Below are 19386 nucleotides of genomic sequence, written 5' to 3' on the forward strand. Positions count from 1 at the left end.
GCGCGTTACAGTTAGTTTCTGATAACATTGCGTGTGTGTTAAAACCGCAAACTTCGTCAAGGATGCGGCACCCAGTTTTTTGAGAAATATAAGTTAATTCAAGAAGTTTATAAAACTCTAATCGATTGTAAATGTTGCTTACCTATGCGTGTTGCTCATTTGTCACTAAATATACGCAATTTTGCGAAGAGAAGTTATAAAATATGTAAAATTCCAGGTGGAAATATGCTTGTTCGTATATAATTTTATATACTGAGAGCTTTAAAATTGAACTTCCGTCCTTTAAATGACGTCACGCACTCAAAGTCAAATTCGCATCAAAACAAGCAAATATGCCATGTTTGAACGCAAAGTTCGATGCGTTCCCATCGACTAAATTCAGTGGGCGATGGCTCAAAATGATCAGTAAAATACAGAGAAAACGTTTGTATCAAAAAACGAAATATGAAAATTTCACTTCAGTAGCACTTCAACTTTTACCACTTCAACCCAAGCAACTTCAATTCAGATGGTTGGACTGCAAACTTTTGTTTAGCAAAGGACTGTACATGGATGACGTCAGACGACTTTGCTCTTTTTAATCGGGTATATTAGAAGTTAAAATTGTTTAAAAAAGAGCAAATACCATGGTGAATCGTTAAAATAATAACGTAATAGTTCTTAAAAGAACTGTTTAAAACCAGAACGCTAAACCAACAATTCTAAAAGAACTGTTTTTAAAGCTGAAAGACACTATGCATTTCGGCAGACTACTCATCAGAGAAAAAACGCCAAAATGAAAACTTACAGGCAATATAAACATTTACTTTCTTTGTGTGTCAGCAGTATTCGCTACGATAGTAAATGTGTAAACACTACTGTTTGATCAACATTCTTTAACATCAGAGTTTCAGGTTCAAAAACGTGAAATGTTAAAGGTGATGAATCATATCGCGGTTCACCATTACCAGTTAACGTTACAAGTCGTTGAGCAGCAGTAGCACCGCGAGGGATAAAGGACCAAACACGTGCAATTATGGATGAGGTAACATCAAATCTCCAAGTTATATTGTGAGAAGATCCAGGTAAAAATACAAATCTTTGACCATCCAGGTGGAGATATTACTGAACCTAAATTTATCAATTGGATATTGCTACATCAAAATTAAATCACTTGTGGAAAAAACATAGATGCACAGAATTGAAGTTTTTGTTATTGGTCACAAATACCAAACATTTCTGCAATTGATGGAACGGCTGTGAATATTGTCCACTGATGAGCATAATTGAGATGTTTGCTTGCTGAAAACTACCATTGAAGTTTATGGAATTGAAGCATTGTTTACACGAAGCAAGGACAGCACTATCCATTGTGCAATGACTCACACGTTAAAATTTTGTTCACTAAATTGTTTTAAATTGCAGTATGCTGTCTTCCTAGAAATTTTTTAATTAAAAAATTTCTATTACCGCCCAAGCTTGCTGAAACAAAGCCACTCAATGTTAGCTTGTCTTTGGGGGTAGGTCAAATCTCACATCTACAGTAGACACGAAAATAAAGAAGCAAAATAATAATGATCACGAAATTGTTTTATTCGTAAACATCCCTTACACTTATGCATATGAAATGATTCAATCGTAAAGAAGTAATTTAAAGAGTTTTCCATCACACTCCTTGACATTGCTTGATTTTTCTATCTAATTTCTACACTTCATTTCTATGTAAATAAAAGTTTAAATGGTTTAACCATGATAATTAAAATAATAAAAGTAAAACTACGATTAAAACAATATTCTATTCAAAATGCTGCGTTAAAGTCAGTGTGTAATGTTGTTGCCTTATAAAGGCAAGTAAAATACACATTCACAAACTGTAGCATAGATGCCAAGATTCAAGTTTGTTCATGGCAAAAGATTATGTACACAGACACAATCATAAAGTATTCATTTTAATAGTGTTTAGAGATCAAATCTAGATTATCTAATGAAGAACAAAGTTAATCTTTATAAATGTAGTAAGTCTTTACGTACTCTTGTTTTACTATAACGACGATCGCCAGTTCTAAAAGAAATTTATAATAAGATTAAACTACCATAATAAGAGAAAGAAAAGCATGTTTTCGGCATTTTTTAAAAAAATATTCAACAAATGAATCTATTTTTACTTTTACTTTTTTCTTCAACCATCAATTAATGACGTCGAGCTTCACAGAAGGAATAGTAAGTTTTATCTTTTGGAAAAGATCCACAAAGGATCTTTTCCAAAAGATAAAACTTACTATTCCTTCTTCTCATCTCCTTCTTTGTCACCGCCTTTCTTGTCGTCTTTTTTCTCGACAGGTGCCAGTTTACTCATATCAATACTGGCGTATTCAGTTGGTGCAGGACGATTTTTGTCTGGCTTTCTTTTAGGTTCATCTTTAAAGTCAAGGTAGTTGTATAACTAAATAAAAACATACGTATATATTGTCATTGTATATGTATATATTTTATCAGCTTGAAGATTTGTAATCCAGACATAATTCTTGTTCAAAATTGAAAGTTTCGCCGGATTGTAGGCAGGAAGCATCGAGTCGAAAGCTCAATAAAATTATATATAAAAATCCGGAGAAACTTTCAATGTTAAACGATATATTTTCTCATATATACATAAGATGATAAAATATATATAGGTTTTTTATACATCGTAAATGACCTAATAAACACAGGACGTTAAATAAATGCAATAGCAGCCTAGAAAGGGAAAAGGGGAGGGTTCTTCAATTGACACAAGGAGTTAAATAGAAAGACGTTTACATCATTCTCTATCACCATATTGTGAGCAAATAAAAACAAAGTCAAGACTAAATATACGGTTTCTTAGCGCAATGATAACCCACTGTTAACAATAGCAATGTGTGGAGTGCGACTATTTGAGTCAAAGCGTTTATTAGAGAGAATCGTCTAATATAAAATCAAGTTTCAATGAAGCAATTCGTATGCATTGTTTTCAATTGCGTTTACAGGTCTTTGGGGATCATGTATTGCTGAATTGTATAAATTCCAAATGTCGCGGGTGTTTTCAAATATGAGCAGTTTTTTTTAAACACCCTGCATAATCTCCACGATGCATTCAAAATCATCACCATAATCCAACAAAAACAAAATAAATGCACAAATCCTATTTATAAATAATAAATGACAAAGATCCACAACAAACCGGATTTCCTTCTCTATTATCTCTATCGATCGAGGCATATACAGGTGGTGGTGCTTTACTTGTTGATGGTTTATTTTCATCACTTGTTGATGGATTATTTACTGTTTCATATTGATTACCAACAGATTCATAAGCATTTTCTCTAAGTTCTCCAGCCTCTTCATAATGATTGGGTTGTGCATTATTAGCTCCTGTTAATGGTTCAACACCATTTTCACCACTGCAACATTAACAACCATGATTAAATTTTGTACATGATATGGACGAAACGAAGAAAATATAGATACAACATTAATACAACAGTTCGTACTGTACGGAAAACAACAGCTTCTCTAACTTGCTCCAACCATGAAAATATTTTATTCAAAAGAGGAGAAACACGAAACACATTAACATCCCATATTACACAAAGAAAATTAAAATGAATAATTCACTTACTGGTATCCTTTTTCTACAATAAACATAACACAAAAGTAGATACTTAATAATTAGTAATACGACAGCAGAAAATGACAACAACTATAATGGCGACAAGGAAAACCGCTCCAACAGCAATGCCAACAATCAGAGCAATATTTGGTCCATCATCATCATCATCTTTAACTGTAGAATTATTGTTGCCATCATCTCTGCTTGTAGAAGTATTTTGGCCAACTTAAATAAAGAGTTGTGAACTTTGATAAATTTTATCAAACAGTCTTCTTGACGACCCCAAATTCAAACATTAATCAATAGCTTTTTAAATAGGTCTAGCAAATAGTTTGAAATAGCCAGAATGAAACAATGCGATATGCAAAAAAAAATAAAATTCACAATACACACTAAAGTTAGTGTCAGGTCATACGTAAATTGATAAATTAATAAAAAAAGTTTAAAAAACAAATGGTGAGACACGCTCTCCATAAATGATATTCCACATTAAAGAATTAAAGAAAAAAACGTTTAAAAAAGTTACCGTTATTAGTGGGAGTGGAACTAATTGATGACGTAAAGGTAAACGTCATCGATGACGTAATTATCGACAGCGATAGACTGAATGAGCTTGATATAGGAGCTAGCACAATTACAAAATTGTTCAAATGAGAATGATTCCAATATTGAAATTCCTTCAATATTGAAATGCGTGCCAAAAATCGTGAAAATTTGCTAGTTTAAAATTCCAGTCATTTAAGCAATTCACGCCAAGTAATCTATGTAAATTAATGTACTCTAGGCAATTTACGTTTATAAACACTTTAATGATTATACTGGGAATACAGATAAGTTAAACATATTTTACTGATAGTCATTGAAGAATATATATTCATAGGAAAAATGTTATGGTTAATGCAGCATGCAGACATTGCCAGTCTTTGCTTTACCATACGAGCCAGTAAAAAGTTATGTAATCAGAGCAATCTTCGTTGTTTACTGAAATTTTATTGTTATAAGGGTATTCAAGTGCATTCAAGAAGTCTAATGCTAATTACAAAAAGATAAACATCGGTCTTTCACCTTTTGCTACCAAGAAAGTTCGTACATAATGCAAAATAAAAGTCCAACAAGTGATAAACTGAGGTTCTTAATTTTACCTTCGTTAGCAACAGTAAGACGTTGAGGAACAGACAAATGATTTCCTAGTATATTCCTTGCTTCACAATAATATAAACCAGCGTGATTGAAGTCGACAGATTGAATGGTGTATGTCTTATTATTACTGACAACTGCACCTTTATGATGAATAAAGAAGGTTGGCGGAGGAAAACCATCTGATACGCAGGTTTTATTCACACTTTCACCAATTTGTGGATTTTCGTTTGATAGGGTTATGGTCGTATTTCTTGGTTTATCTAAAATTTAAAAGTCAAAATTCAACGTATTTCACAATTTGAAAACCTTATTGCAAAAGTACTAAATATATAAGTTCGCAACTTACAATTCACTTTTATTTCAATGGATTTTTCCTCAATGAAACGTGTATCATTAAAACTTTCAGCTTTACATGTGTAATTTCCACGATCATTTGGTGAGGCACCAGTGATTACTAAAGTCGCAATTTCAACTCCAAATCCAAGAACTGTTGTGTTATCTTCATCAAACCATGTGACATTAGCAGGAGGGTTACCTCCTTTACCTTTACATACACATGACACACCATCACTTTCATTCACAACCAGAGGAGATGAACAGTGAATCGACACTGTCGGTTTAACTGAAATTAAAGACAGAATCATAATAATAGTCATGATAGAAACAATAAGGTATTTATTTGTAAGCGTCAGTGAGACAGGGGTAAAACCGGAAGAGGAATGTCGCATCTGTAAAGAATAAAATTTATTGTTGTATGTGCTATGTATGTCAAATTTGATTTGAAAATAGTACTGTAAACTAATTTCTTACAGAATGAAGAAATATACCTACTTTCTTTGCTTAAAAAGACATCGTAGTCGCGACTACGAATTTTTACAAAACATCGTACTCAGATTGATGACGGCTACGTGTTTTGTTGTCGCAACAATGTTTTCGCGCCAAAATGACGTAAATGGTACTCGTAGTCGTACTCGTAGTCTTTGCTAAAGCTCCTATTATCGCAAAATTTCATTTGACTGCTCTCCTTATCTGAGTTGCTAATACACAATTAATTCATACTTTTATAATCCACCAATAACATGGGCCACATGACAGCCCAAACAACCGCTAAATTTTAAAACACTAGAAGCAGGGGCTGAAGGCATATGGAATTATGGAAAAAACACCGGCACACGCTATGTCGTTAACCATTTACGGTTGCACATCGTTTGAATATTTTTTAGTTCCTACAAACGATATACGCTGCACCCCCTGGTCTATTTTTATCTACAATTCTAACCCAAATACTGTGGTGTTGCAGGGGTAGACTGACCTGTTCATGACTTACCAGGAAAACTCAGAAAGGGGTACTTGTTTGTAGCAAGTAGCCATTTGTAGGGGGAGAGGCTGAAGTGCATGTGCTGCTATATCGAGTATAAGTTATTGACAGCTACTTGGCTATACCAAGTTAAGGCGAGAACTCAAATGAACTACATAACTAATAAAACGAAAAATAAGATTTTGAGGATTTTGTTCTTTGAGAACTGCATGATGTTCCCAGCACTAGGCTAGTCCATATCACTTGCTTGCACCATTGAACAAAATGTTTTACGTAAAATACTATGCTAGAAGTAACAAAAAGCTTTTAGGCTAACAAATTGTAAGAAATTTTAAAAACGTAGACTACTCAAAAGCTGAATGTCAATAGAAATTGGGAAGTTTACTAATACACGTTGATGCTTTTGCATTTTGTCATTGTAGCAATACTATCTTTACCCTGTTGTACTTTAATAGGCTTGCCAGTGTTTTATTTACTATTTTCCGGAAAAGGGCCAACGCAAAGAGCATATGAATGCGTGGAGCACCGGGAAACTTCCGGTGTCTTAATAGGCCAGTCTGCCTCTGTGATTTTGTAAATTTTTGGATTGCAAGCTACCTCACAGTCGCCATGCTGGATAATTTTAACAAAGGACTTTTCTTATTTACAATGTAAATTTCATCCAACATGGCGAGCATTCCACTCTTCTCTTACTCCCAGGGGGATGGTTGTAACCCACCAATAAATACGTTCGGCAAACTGCTTATATATAGCTACATTACTTTATAAACCATGCACAAGTAATGCCCTTTATGATAAAGGGGAGGAAACTCTGAACTTTTAAAGAACAGAAAATTAGTCATCCTGCTTTCTTTGTTTACTATAAAAATGGCCGTTGAGTTTGCAATTCAATTTTACAAAAGTGCTTACAAATAAAGAAACTAGATGTACACCGCACTTGACCAACTGTTTAGATGAAACAGCTCCATTAATTTGACATATCTGAGTGCGGTTTGTCAAGTAAGATGTCAAAAAAGATAAAGCATTTACGTTTATGCCATACAGTTTAAATTTATTTAGTAAAATTTCACGATCAACAGTGTCGAAAGCCTTTTTTAAGTCAATGAACACAACAAGGTTGAATAATTCTTGTCAATATTTATATACCAGCTATTGGTACAATCTAGTAAGGCTGTAGCTGTTGAATGATGCTTTCGGAAGCCAAATTGGGAGTCACGTAGTAAGTGAAATTTCGTGAAATTTTTTATAGGAGAGACTACATAACATTTGATAGTTTACTTTTGGTTACAGGTTGAAAATTTGAAAATTCCGATTTGGGATTTTTTATAAACTCTTGAAAGTTACAATTTAATGAGTCAAGTTTTCAGTCAATTCAGACCCAATTTTTGAAAATATATATTGAAACCCTCAGCAATATCCTCGGAGTTTGTCAGATTGATGCCATCTATACTTAACTAATTGACATTGCCCCGTCTGTTTTGACTGCCCAATAGATGGTTGATTGTTTTCCAAGTCTCTTTTGGTTTGTTCTTTAGACCAGCAATTGTCCTTGCATAATAATTTTGTTTAGCTTTTCTCACTTCTATGTTGTTAACTTTATCCCTTAGTTGCTTAAACATATTCCAATCAGTTTCATTCTTGTTTATGATGGCTTTTCTCTTGAATGCGTTTCTGTCAATAATAAGTTGTTTAATGTACCTTGTAACCCAAGGTACATTTTTGGATTTGATTTTCTTATGTTGTATAGGAGCATGTTTATTAAGTACTTCATTAAATAGCGTTTTCCATAAATTCCACATGTCGTTGGGATTATCAGCAAAATAAAATATGTGCTCCAAATGCTGATAAGTTAAATCTTCAATAAATTTTTCACTATTGAAATTTTTCATGTTTCTAATTTCAAATGTATTCTCATTTTGTTTTTTTGAGCAGTTAATTTTCCTAAGCGCAAATATCAAGTTATGGTCAGAAATTCCACTATGTATGACGCCAGAATGGGAAATATCGTGTCTGGGCTATTAGTTATTACATGATCAATACGAGTGGAGGTTGACAGTGTTACTCGCGTGGCCTCATTAATGAGTTGAGAGAGTTGATACAATTCATATAGAGATATAATTTTCTTTGTTGGTGTATCAGGTTCATGTTTAAGCATGTCGCAGTTAAGATCACCAAGAATATATAATTCTTTATTTTGATCGTCAAATTGTTTGATTAATTTTTCAAAATGCAAAAAGAAATCATTAGGAGAGTAAGGTGGCGATAAATAGCACTACCAAAAAATTGGTCTCCCATTTTGTTCAAGTGGAGATTGGAGCCATTTAAGTGATTTTTGCCAATATCTTCGTTATTTATAAAAGAAACATTATGTTTAGAGCATAATTTGTAGATGAGAGAATTATAAAAAGCCATTTTATTTAAGGAAACCTTCCATCAAATCTTTTTACAACACTTGAAATTCCCACTTTACCTGCTAACTTCTTCGAACTTACAATCAAGGTTTCTAAACCTGTGGCAACTTCATCAGCACTACTATTGACAAAATCATTAGTACCAGCATGAATAATAATAGTACCATATTTATTTTGGGGATCTCCAGGACTTTTGCTGGATGTCCTTTACTTTTGCACCACTGAAGTGGCAGGTAGATTTCCATCTCGCTGCCCAGGAGATCTTTTGGATCTATATGTTTCAACATTGAGTCACCAATGATAAGAGTTGATGCAGTTGAATAATTATGGGTTTTGGTCAGTTATATCTTGGTCGTCATTAGGAGTGTCAATTTTGATTTTATGAACTTTTCTTCTGCTTATTGCGGTAGGCATTCCGTTGAGATTGAATTTTTTGTCAGTTTGCTCGTTGTCTTCATCAGGATTGCCAATTCATAATTTTAAAACTTTTCTTTCTACTTACAGCGGTAAGCATTCAATTGGGACTGAGTTGACTTAGTGAGGCATACTTCCATTGACTGTGTGCTAACTGTGTCGGACGTGACTTTCTTTGTGGGATTTATCGTGGAGATTTCCAAATCTATTTACTAAAGGAAGAGGATTAATTGTTGGTTTTTGTTGATTGGTCTTGTGTTGATTCTTACGATTGACATCTATCCAAGCATTTTGATTGTTATCAAGGAGAGACAAGATTCGATTGTAGTCTTCTCTTAGCATGCTAATAAAAAATTTCAAATGGTCAATCTCGGCTGCCATTTTCGCGTTGTCGACTAGAAGGACGGCTTTTTCGATATCATCGTTTTTCGATTTTTCTTCTAAAATACGTAGACGAGTGAGGATTTGGTCGAGTTTACTTGCATTATCGTCTATGTCTAACTTTTCTGAAACAATTTTGTCTGTGCTGGGTAACGTTAAAACAAATGTCTCGACATTAACAACGCGCGCGCGAAATTTTGGTTCTTTATCATTAGGTTCGGTGCACGTTCATTTTCTTTCGTCTTGTTTCCGTTATCTTTGGCAGATCTTTCTGGTGGAATATCTTTTCTTTGGTTTCATCTGTTTTGGGCAATTTCAGAATCAAGCTTTTAACATCAGCATCTGTAAGCGTGGATAGACTGTTCTTTGTTCGGCGAGACATAATAGTGATATTACCAGTTGATCAATTGATATCAAATTTTATACCACAAAAGTCGAAAGTGGTATCGAAAGTCGTATCAATAACTAATTTTTGTCCTATACTGAAATGTAGTAAAATCTGTGATACAAACACTTTAACATATAATATTCAAATCAAAAGATACCCTATAATTTCCTTTTTAAATTAAAACAAAACAAAAAAAGTCTTCGCATTTGTCTTCGCTCAACGGCTCAAGTATTTAGCTATAGGATTCCAGACCGCGGTCATATATCGTATAATTACGCCCAATGCTACAGCTACTTAGATTACATGAAAGGCTTGGATAACCCCGCTGCTAAGTTTAAAATAAATACAACTTACTTGCAATACACACGTTTACAAATGAGTCAATAGGATCGGGAGTTAGGTAAATTTATAAACACCAATGTAACTTTGAGTAACATTCTTTAACATCAGAGTTGCAGGTTTAAAAACTTCAACATTTAAACCAAATGACTTAAGGACTGATGTTGAATATTTTAGGTCTCCATTATTGCCACTTATTGTTACAATTGTATGAGCTGCAGAAGCATTGTCAAATGTCCTAAAGGTCCAACTCCGAAAAAGAAAGTTTGGAACGACACAATAACAGTTATAAACGTTTCTTCGGCAAAATTTTTTAGGCCAAGTTTCCCCCATTAAATACTCAGAACAATGCATACAATACAAGAAAGATTGAAATAATTAAAACTTACCAGCAATATAAACATTTACTTTTGATGGAGTAGTACGATTAGTTGTAATTCTAAATGTAAATTCACCATTGTAACTTTGATTTACATTCTTCAGCCACAAAGTTCCAGGTTTAAAAACTTCAAATGTCAAAGGTGATGCTGAATATTCGGGTATGTCACTATCATATATGCAATTTGTTGAGGGAGATGAACCACGAGGTGTTAAACTCCACTGCCATAAACGAATGTTTCCAGTAACATTTAATGTCCAAGTTATATTGTGAGAAGATCCAGGTAAAAATACAAATCTTTGACCATCAGGTGGAGATGTTATTGTTCCTGAAATTAAAATTTAGCTGATATCTATGACTGATAAAAGATAGTTTAGGTAAAAAATACATCTTCTACTAACATAACAAAAGTAATTGATTTTCTTAATTCAGGTTCTATTCAAAAATTGTGAATAAAAAATAAACTAATTAAATATTACTACTACAACAACTAAAAATACATCAAAAATCATTTAAGTAAAAAAGAAATGGATATTTGAAGTTAAATACCTTTGGCAAGACCAAGAAATGTGATCAATGTAACAGTCGAAAATACTAAATTTGTCTTTACCATTTTCACTAAAAAATTAAACCATGAATTTTAATGCTTATAATCTTTGAAAATAAAATCATGAGTTAACATGGTTAGTGCTGTGAAAATTCTGGTTTTCAGCTCGGCTTGTCAATTCTGAACTGGTAAAATAGCCGACGCTGCAGCCCATCTCCAGTGCACAGAACTAAACATGGTGCATCAAAATAAATAGTAATTTCTACTCGTAAATAGGCAATATTTTGCGTAGCAATATGTTCCATTAATTCTACCACAGAAATATCTTTATCATTGCAATAAATTTTTTGTGTTTTAATTTGCTTTATAAAATAAAAACAGTAAAACATGTGCGCTGATTGGTCAAAGGCTGAGTTTGCATTAGCCTGTGTAAATTGATCGTAGCTCAACCTCAATCAATCAAAGAGATTTTGCAAACCATTCATTAATGCACTTTGTGGAAAATTAAAACAAACCTTGAAAATCTTATGCAAACCTCGGAGATCTTTGTGAGAACGCTCAAGCAGGTGCAAAACTTGCTTTGCACTGATCAACTCTCAAGTTCTCCAAAAGGTCTCCTCAGTTTGTGGAAACATGGTAAACATTTTTCTTTCTTGACTTGATTGGGAAAGCATAAGATGAACATAAATACTAATTCCTAAAGATTGTGAATCATTGGATACATTTACATCTCACATTACAATTATCATATGTGACCAGTGACATATCTTTAGTTCTGCTATGCAAATTATTCATGAGTTCACTAGCTGTAAAACAATAGATTTCAAAAAATGAACAATGACAATGATCTGAAATTTACATAGCACAACCAAATTTGCAGGCTAACTTTCCTAATGTTCTTAACAGAATAAACTTGAAATTTAAATCATTTAACTATTCTATTAAAGACGATACACAAACTACAAAAGAAACATTGGTTATATATAAGGATTGACATTGCTTTAGCAAAATGAACTTTAGGAAAAGACAGTTAGCTGTACAGGAAAGTAATTTTGTGTAATTCTTAAATAATAGTGAACAGAAATTCTTCTCTTTTCAACCAAAATGCTTTAGTTTTGAATGAAATTTTACCTTTTACTAACTGTTTGTAACTACTGCAACTGGAAGTTAATTTAGTTTTCAACTCGGTCCACAGAAAAGCCCACAAGCATAAATTTATTAGAGGATAAGAATTAATGTAGTTGTAAACTGTTTACGCAAACTTTTACTATGTTTTAATGTTTTGTCAGTTGAATTTTCATACTATTGTCAATAAAGACTGTGTTGTGTATACTGTGCTGATAACTACCATGCAATATAATCTAAGCATTCACTCCACATAAACAAGACCCACCTATATAAGCCCAAGAAAGAAGGCATACAAAATTATATAAGTTCAAGGCTTATGGGCAAATGTTTACAGTATGATTCATGATAAAATATAGTGATTGTTAGGCCCATGCAGTGTGCGAATTAGCGGTGTGCAATGTGCAATTTGCACATCGTTTTAGCTAAAATGCAAACAATTGCACATCACTTTTTCAAACGACATGCTAAAAACTTTTATTCAAACGATACACGAAAAACACTGTCGTGAATCATATGAATTTGTTCACGTTTAAAAATATTAATTTAGCAATTAGCACTATATAATAATTAATGTAATATCGATTTGATTATGCCTCTAAACAAACACTTTCGTCAAAAAAAATTGCACATCGTTTTTTCTGAACTAATTCGCACACTGGGCCCATGGAGGTAGGGTAACCCTACCAGAAGGGTTACATTAGCAAGCAAGTTACCCTAAGTCAAATTGCTTTATATGTAGCATTTACATGTGTGCTAGGGTAACCCTGACGGTTAGGGTTTCCATATCAAATTGATAAGGTTACCAAAACAGTAGGTTATGTTTTTATTTCATAAACCATAAAAATGTTTGAGATAAGGTAATCCCTTTCAGTAGGGCTATGTTTACATCATATCTAATCAAAATATTTGCATATCAGGGAAAATAAATTGCTTCCAAACCATAAAATTATACACAAAATGTGCTACATGACTCTACAGAGACAAACAATAAAACTAGAGCCCATCCACCATCTACAAGGAAGTTTTCGAGATGGCAAAGAAGGTTTTTATTCTATGAATGTTAAGTCGTCATTGAAAAAAAAACACTCAATGTGAATATAATATAATGAATATAATATAATGAAAATGAATTTGAAACGATTTTCAGAGGTCGTACACTGAATTATGGATCTTTATAAATAGGCCTCAAGGAAGCCAAAATGTTTCATCTGCAATCATGTCTACAACATGCTGATGTTGCTGTCATTAATAGTAATACACAGGACCTGTCAATGGTAGAGTCACCCTATACAAAAAGATAGCCTTGCAAGTATGGTTACACTATTCCCATGTAAACAGGCCCTTATTAGTTTCGTAACTAAACAATACAACAGGAAGTACAGAAATATTTTCATGAATCAAAGAAGAAATGAAACCCAACATACTCATTTAGTATTTAATGTAGTGTTTCGTCTTGGTCTTTAAAATTATGAAATTCAAAATGCATCAAAATTCTTAAAAGTTTTGTTTAAAGCGACGTTAAGGTAAAGAGATCTTCATCAAAGCATATCAATACAAAAACTGTTGTATTTTAACGTATACACTTGTGTACCATATTATTGAAGGTTTTCTCGAATTCAGACTAAAGCCTGGGCCACACTATCGTCTATATTGACGAAAACGAAAACGAAACGAAAATTCGTGCACGAAATGCATGCCAGACACGACGAAAAATTACAAGCATGTTTGCAAAGCCAAAACGTTTTTGGCCAATAAGCAAGCGGCATTTTTGACGGATTAGAAAAAATGGCGATCTCTAAAAGAAAAAGATTATTTCTTCTTAAGAAAAAGTTACTGCCTTTAAAGTTGAAAACAAGCAACAGCAAACGTCGATACTGGATTCATCCAATTAATAAACGACGTGATCGTCTTGGACTATTTAACAACTTGATTAAACAATTACGAGAGCCGAACAATGAAAATAGACACAAGGTTAAATAGTTGGAATGTTATTAAACAAAAAGAATGATAGCACAGCGCTTTTACCAACAACTACAAACAGTAATTACCTTATCTAACAACATTTGAGAAATTAACCTTCCACTCCTCTTCCTTGTAAACCAGACAAGTCTACTCAAAAGCAGAGAGCATTATACGCTACAAGTCCCGGGCTTGTGACCAGTATAGCAGAGTTAAAATGTGAAAGGTTTATCATGGATTAATCAACTGAATATTCCTGCTCATTTTTTGTTTGGAAGCATGTTGAACAGTTCATATAGACTAAGCTCGAATGCCATATTAAATATCAGTAACATAATCCGGTGTTAATGTTAGACAATACATCATTGCCCTTCAGTGAAAGCATCCCGCTTTCCACTGGAAAAGAATCTAATATCGATGTTAAACATAGATTCTTACAAGCATCCCGCTTGCCGATATGTATAAGTATAATCACTGATGCTTGTAAGAATCTATGTTTAACATCGATATTAGATTCTTTCCAGTGGAAAGCGGATGCTTTCACTGGCAATGATGTATTGTCTAACATTAACACCGGATTATGTTACTGATATTTAATATGGAATTCGAGCTTTGTCCATATGAACTGTTCAACATGCTTCCAAACAAAAATGAGCAGGAATATTCGTTGATTAATCCATGATAAACCTTTCACCCTCTGCTATACCGGTCACAAGCCCGGGTATAAGGCTCTCTGCTTTAAGTAACTTGTCTGTTTACGAAAGGAGTGAAGGTTAATTTCTCAAATGTTGTTAGATAAGGTCGTTATTGTTTGTAGTTGTTGGTTATAGCGCTGTGCTATCATTCTTTTTAATGAAAATAGACATAAAATACTTGCGAATGACGACGACAAATTTTGACTACATTTTGGATTTAATTAGACCTCACATCACTAAAGTTGGCACACATCTTAGAAAGTCTATTAGACCTGATTTATCAAAACCTCTTGCCACTCCGCCATGTTTGAGTACAAAGTCTGATATTATTAGCCAATAGTATGCGTTTTCGTTAACGAAAAAGGTCAAAAGTTTAATTCTTCTAATATGCACGAAAACGAAATTTTCGTCGAGTTTTCGTTCAAGATTTTCGTTGCGGCAGTTTTCGTTCTGATTTTCGTCGATATGGACGATAGTGTAGCCTTGGCTTAAAACTTATTTTCCTTCACAAACACAATTTTAGTATTGGCTAATTTTAGTTTGAACTAAGAATTCTCGATAAGAGGATTCGTTTCAATAGCGCCTGTCGAATGCCATGAATATTTACGCCAAAACTTTACAGCAAAACAATATTTTCATTCAAGACAACAAATACAAGTAGGTTATTCCACTAAAAATACAGCAAAACGTAACATACCCATGTAATTTGATTTTCTTCCGTGAGAATTTCAGAGACTCAATTTCCTGCTTCGCAACGTATGACGTACGTGAAGTTATGGCACGCCAAACAAAAGTGTATCGAGAATTCCAACCACTAGTCGAGAATCATAAGTGACATATGAGAAGGCAAGCACGTGTTGAGAAAATCAACCATACGTCGAGATTTCTGACTGGCAAACTGGACAGCGGTTGCGAAACGTATATTATAAATACTTCGTGCCATCCATATAACAGAACATGGTCTTCAGGAAACAATGGCTGAAGAAAAACTACCTTGAAATTGGCACAACCTTGGGCACCACAACCAACACAACATTCATCACAACAGTCATCACCACATTCAACTAAAATTTATCATTCAAAATGATAAATCGAAAAATCGTCTTTAAAACAGGTTTTCCATCAAATACAACAGTAAAAAACAATTCTTAATTGTTTATTACTATTTTACTGCCCTTAACCATCACAAAGAAAGTATAAAAGTCAAAAAATTGAACAAAACACTAAACTTTAGGTTACAGTGTACTTTTCATTTCCCTTAATTAGCGTATGATTTAAAAACTACACGGTAGAATTTTTTTAAACTTGGCCAGAATATAGATAATTATATTGTCTAAAATATATCAAAAATATGGAGAGTGCACAAAAAAATAAGTTGTAGAAAATCATCGGCAAAGTCGGATTACAAGATTACGCGTAATATAATCTAATATAATTAACTTCCTATATCCAGGTAACTTTGCAAACAAAGGCCTATAAATAAAAAACTACACGGTAGAATTTTTTTAAACTCGGTCATATTGTAGATATTTTTATTGCCTAAAATATATCCAAAATATCGTAAAACAAGATTTTTTCGTTTTGTACTTTGCGGAAGTACTAACGTACTTTCCACTATGATACTAAACGGGCAACTTCTTAATGCACAGAAAACTCAGTGAAATGTCAATGAAATTATTTACAAATGGACTAATCAGTCAATTTTTGATAACATATTAAATGAACGGTGTGAGACTTAACACATTTCTTGAATAAATCGGTTAATTTTACTCTTTTAAAATTATTTCCGGGTCCATGGTGTGCAAATATTTATTTCATTGTTCATCGTCAAAATTGTATAAAGGCCAGTTAGGCCAATGAAGTTCATTTTCGTATTCTCACTATTTTGTGCAACATTGCATAGTACATGTTATCTTTATGATTAAAACCATAGATATTATAAATAAATTATAAAACATAATGACGGAAGAAGGTTGTATAACCAGACTACTGAACCAGACCCGAATACAAAGGATGGGATGCCAATTCTTGGTTTGCAAGTGCAACCGCCATGTTGCATGATTTTAACAAAGGATTGTCCTTATTTACAATGCATAATTCATCCAACATGGCGAGCATTTCATTTTTGTCTTACTCCCAGGGAATTGTAGCACACCCACCTTATAGTAAAAAAATATTTACAGCTGTTTCTTGGGTTGGGGATGCCCAGAAACCCATCTAGCTAAGACAAGACGGGACGAAACTAGACTAGAACACTAATTGAGGGGGGTGAATATTCATGTACTAAGCTCTTTCCTGCTACTTTCTTTTGTTGGCGATTTTAATTTCAAAAGATATCATGGGCCTGTTGCACGAAGCCTGGATAGCAATTTTTTCAAACTTTTATAAAACCTTTTAAAAAGCAAAAAATATAAAATTCGAACTGAGCACTCACTGAAAACTCTGAAATAAATATTGTTTCGAAGATTATAAAATTTCTTTGTCGTAAGTAAAATATAAACACCTTTTTTACAAATTTGAAAATTTTTGCTATCCAATGGATAGCGCTATCCAAGCTTTGTGCAACTGGCCCCAGCAGGGTAAGGCTGAATATATGAATATTCTCCTACCCTCACTTTATAAAAGAAAAATAAAAAAATGGAATACTTGCCTTTAGCCGATACTACAAGGTCAATATTAACACTAAGCTTCAAAGGATTGGACACAGCACTGGGGGAAGGCTTAGCCCCCAACAAAATCTAACCAAAAGTTTTTGCCATTCTTTGCGAATGCTCTATTACTTAATAACTGCTGACTAAAATATAAAAAAAAAACACATCTTTAGGCCTTTGAATGTAAATGTATTATAAAGTTAAAGTTATTGCTCTTGTTGTTTTAGCATTCAAATCGAGAATGAAATATCAAAACGTTAACAGTTTTATTGTTACTCCGAAATGATGGAGGTTTTTGTACGTCTGGAGCATTGCGATATTAAACACTTGGGATTCTCCAGTACATTTGTTTATATTTCAAGTATTAAGACGGCTCTCCTTATGTTGTCGAACACCCCACTAACCCTGTATTCAAAATGAGACCATATAAACTGTAAATAATTTTTGTTACGATTGGCGCTCCATAGTAGATCACTAAAGGTGTTTTTAACTATCCAACTATGGTCTTCTCTTAACTAGATGGGTCTCAAGGCATTCCCTAATCAAAGACAAATTTTGAAATTTACGATTTAGGTTCATCAGAAAAATGATTTCGTGCTTTTTCAGGGCCTTTTCATGATCCTGTTCTAAACAATTTGGTATACACGGGAAATAAGTCAGGAAGGCAGGTGTATAGTAAGATAGATAGAAAATACTTATTCAAAAACAGTATTACCATACACTGTCATCAAAAACAACTAATGAATCAGTCAGAATGACCAGTGTATTTTCTCATCCAAAAATGGCTTCCTTCTGGAAATCATAAAGTTTCCATAATTTCGTAAAAGCACTATTGGCAATACACATTTAATATAAACGACAACTTTTTTTTTTGTGAAAATAGACATGTTTCGACATCTCATGATGCCATCTTCAGTATGAATGAAATAATAGGTGATACAGGGTTTATATAAAAGTAATATGATACATAAATTGAACAATAAAAAGGAAATAAGATAATATAATGAGGAGCGTCCGAGCGTATTATAAACTAAATATTGTATTGAATTTAAAAACTTGAACATTGAGGTCAGCGTTAGTTTTGTTAATGTGGAGTGCTTCTTTGATTAAAAACAGTTGCGTGAGGTCGGTCCTGTTTATACTGAACGTGGGGTTGTGAGTGAATATTAAGTCGATTGCTAGGTTGATGGTTTCAGTAAGTGATATGTTAGTAAATAGGCTTTCAACGTCGTAGGAGATAAAGAATTTGTGACAAGAAGTTGATGAGTTCAAAGATGAGAAGTCGTCGAGGAAAGTGAAAGAATCTTTAGTGGAGTGGTCATCTGGTATGAGTGGTGTTAGTAGAGAACTAAGATACTTAGCTAAATTATAATTGTATGCGTTGATTGATGAAACTATCGGTCGTAGTGGAGGCGATTGTTCTGATTCTCGTTTCTTGTGAAGTTTCGGTAAGCCATAGAAATGTGAGGGTTGAGAACCTCTGGGGAAGATATTATTATAAACTTCGTTGCTAATGGAGTCTTTCTTTAGAAGCTTCCTTAACAGTCGTTGTAGTTTGGCTTCACGTGGTAGTGTGACGTCTTCTTTGAGTGGGGTAAACTTTGCTGCATTGTTAATGATTTTAAGGCAGGAGTTACGGTACATTTGATGATCCATGATTATTACGCCGTTGCCTTTGTCCGGTTTGAGAATGATAATGTTTGGATTGTTGCGAATGTTTTTAAGGATGTGATGTTTTTTGAAATCAGCTGGTGTCGGGTGATAAGATGAGATGTACGAGTGAGCGATGTGTGCCAGCTCTGTTTTGAGATTCGTGTAGTCTTCTTGATTGCAATACTTTATGAATTTTCAAAAAATCATAAAGTATTGGCAGCTTCAAAGGGAGGAAAAGTTGCAAAATTCAAATCTTATCAGAAAATGTAAATGTTCGTAAAAGCGCCATTGTGACTTTACAACATGGAAAATGTTTATAAACAAATGTTTAGAATAAATTTATGATTTTCTTGAAAACAAATTAATGTTCTCATAA

General features: G+C 33.5%; 2 protein-coding genes and 2 long non-coding RNA genes across 11 annotated transcripts in view; all 4 read right to left on the reverse strand.

The window, feature by feature from the left end:
* Nucleotides 1-19386, reverse strand: part of LOC124451692 (neural cell adhesion molecule 1-like) — a 60979-nt gene that overhangs the window by 30905 nt on the left and 10688 nt on the right. The window lies entirely within an intron of this gene.
* On the reverse strand, nucleotides 1757-2580 carry LOC124451748. 3 transcript variants are annotated; one of them, XR_006950650.1, is made up of 2 exons: nucleotides 2259-2580; nucleotides 1757-2041 (listed from the first exon to the last, which is right to left on the reverse strand). It is a non-coding gene; the product is annotated as an uncharacterized LOC124451748 (long non-coding RNA). The 3 variants fall into 3 exon arrangements; XR_006950648.1 differs by lacking the exon at nucleotides 2259-2580 and adding an exon at nucleotides 2145-2200; XR_006950649.1 differs by lacking the exon at nucleotides 2259-2580 and adding an exon at nucleotides 2151-2194.
* LOC124451728 lies at nucleotides 10556-15497 on the reverse strand. Of its 3 annotated transcripts, none has more exons than XR_006950623.1 (3): nucleotides 15404-15497; nucleotides 10927-10995; nucleotides 10556-10705 (listed from the first exon to the last, which is right to left on the reverse strand). It is a non-coding gene; the product is annotated as an uncharacterized LOC124451728 (long non-coding RNA). The 3 variants fall into 3 exon arrangements; XR_006950624.1 differs by lacking the exon at nucleotides 15404-15497 and adding an exon at nucleotides 14101-14129; XR_006950625.1 differs by lacking the exon at nucleotides 15404-15497 and adding an exon at nucleotides 11440-11462.
* The window catches only part of LOC124451695 (carcinoembryonic antigen-related cell adhesion molecule 6-like), a 28786-nt gene continuing 28656 nt past the window's right edge, over nucleotides 19257-19386 (reverse strand). Inside the window, exon 7 of the mRNA XM_047002308.1 lies at nucleotides 19257-19322. The gene's annotated coding sequence lies outside the window, so the exon portion shown is untranslated. The remainder of the gene's footprint in view (nucleotides 19323-19386) is intronic.

Source organism: Xenia sp. Carnegie-2017, unplaced genomic scaffold, assembly GCF_021976095.1.
Source record: "Xenia sp. Carnegie-2017 unplaced genomic scaffold, XeniaSp_v1 HiC_scaffold_24, whole genome shotgun sequence".
Lineage (NCBI taxonomy): Eukaryota > Metazoa > Cnidaria > Anthozoa > Malacalcyonacea > Xeniidae > Xenia > Xenia sp. Carnegie-2017.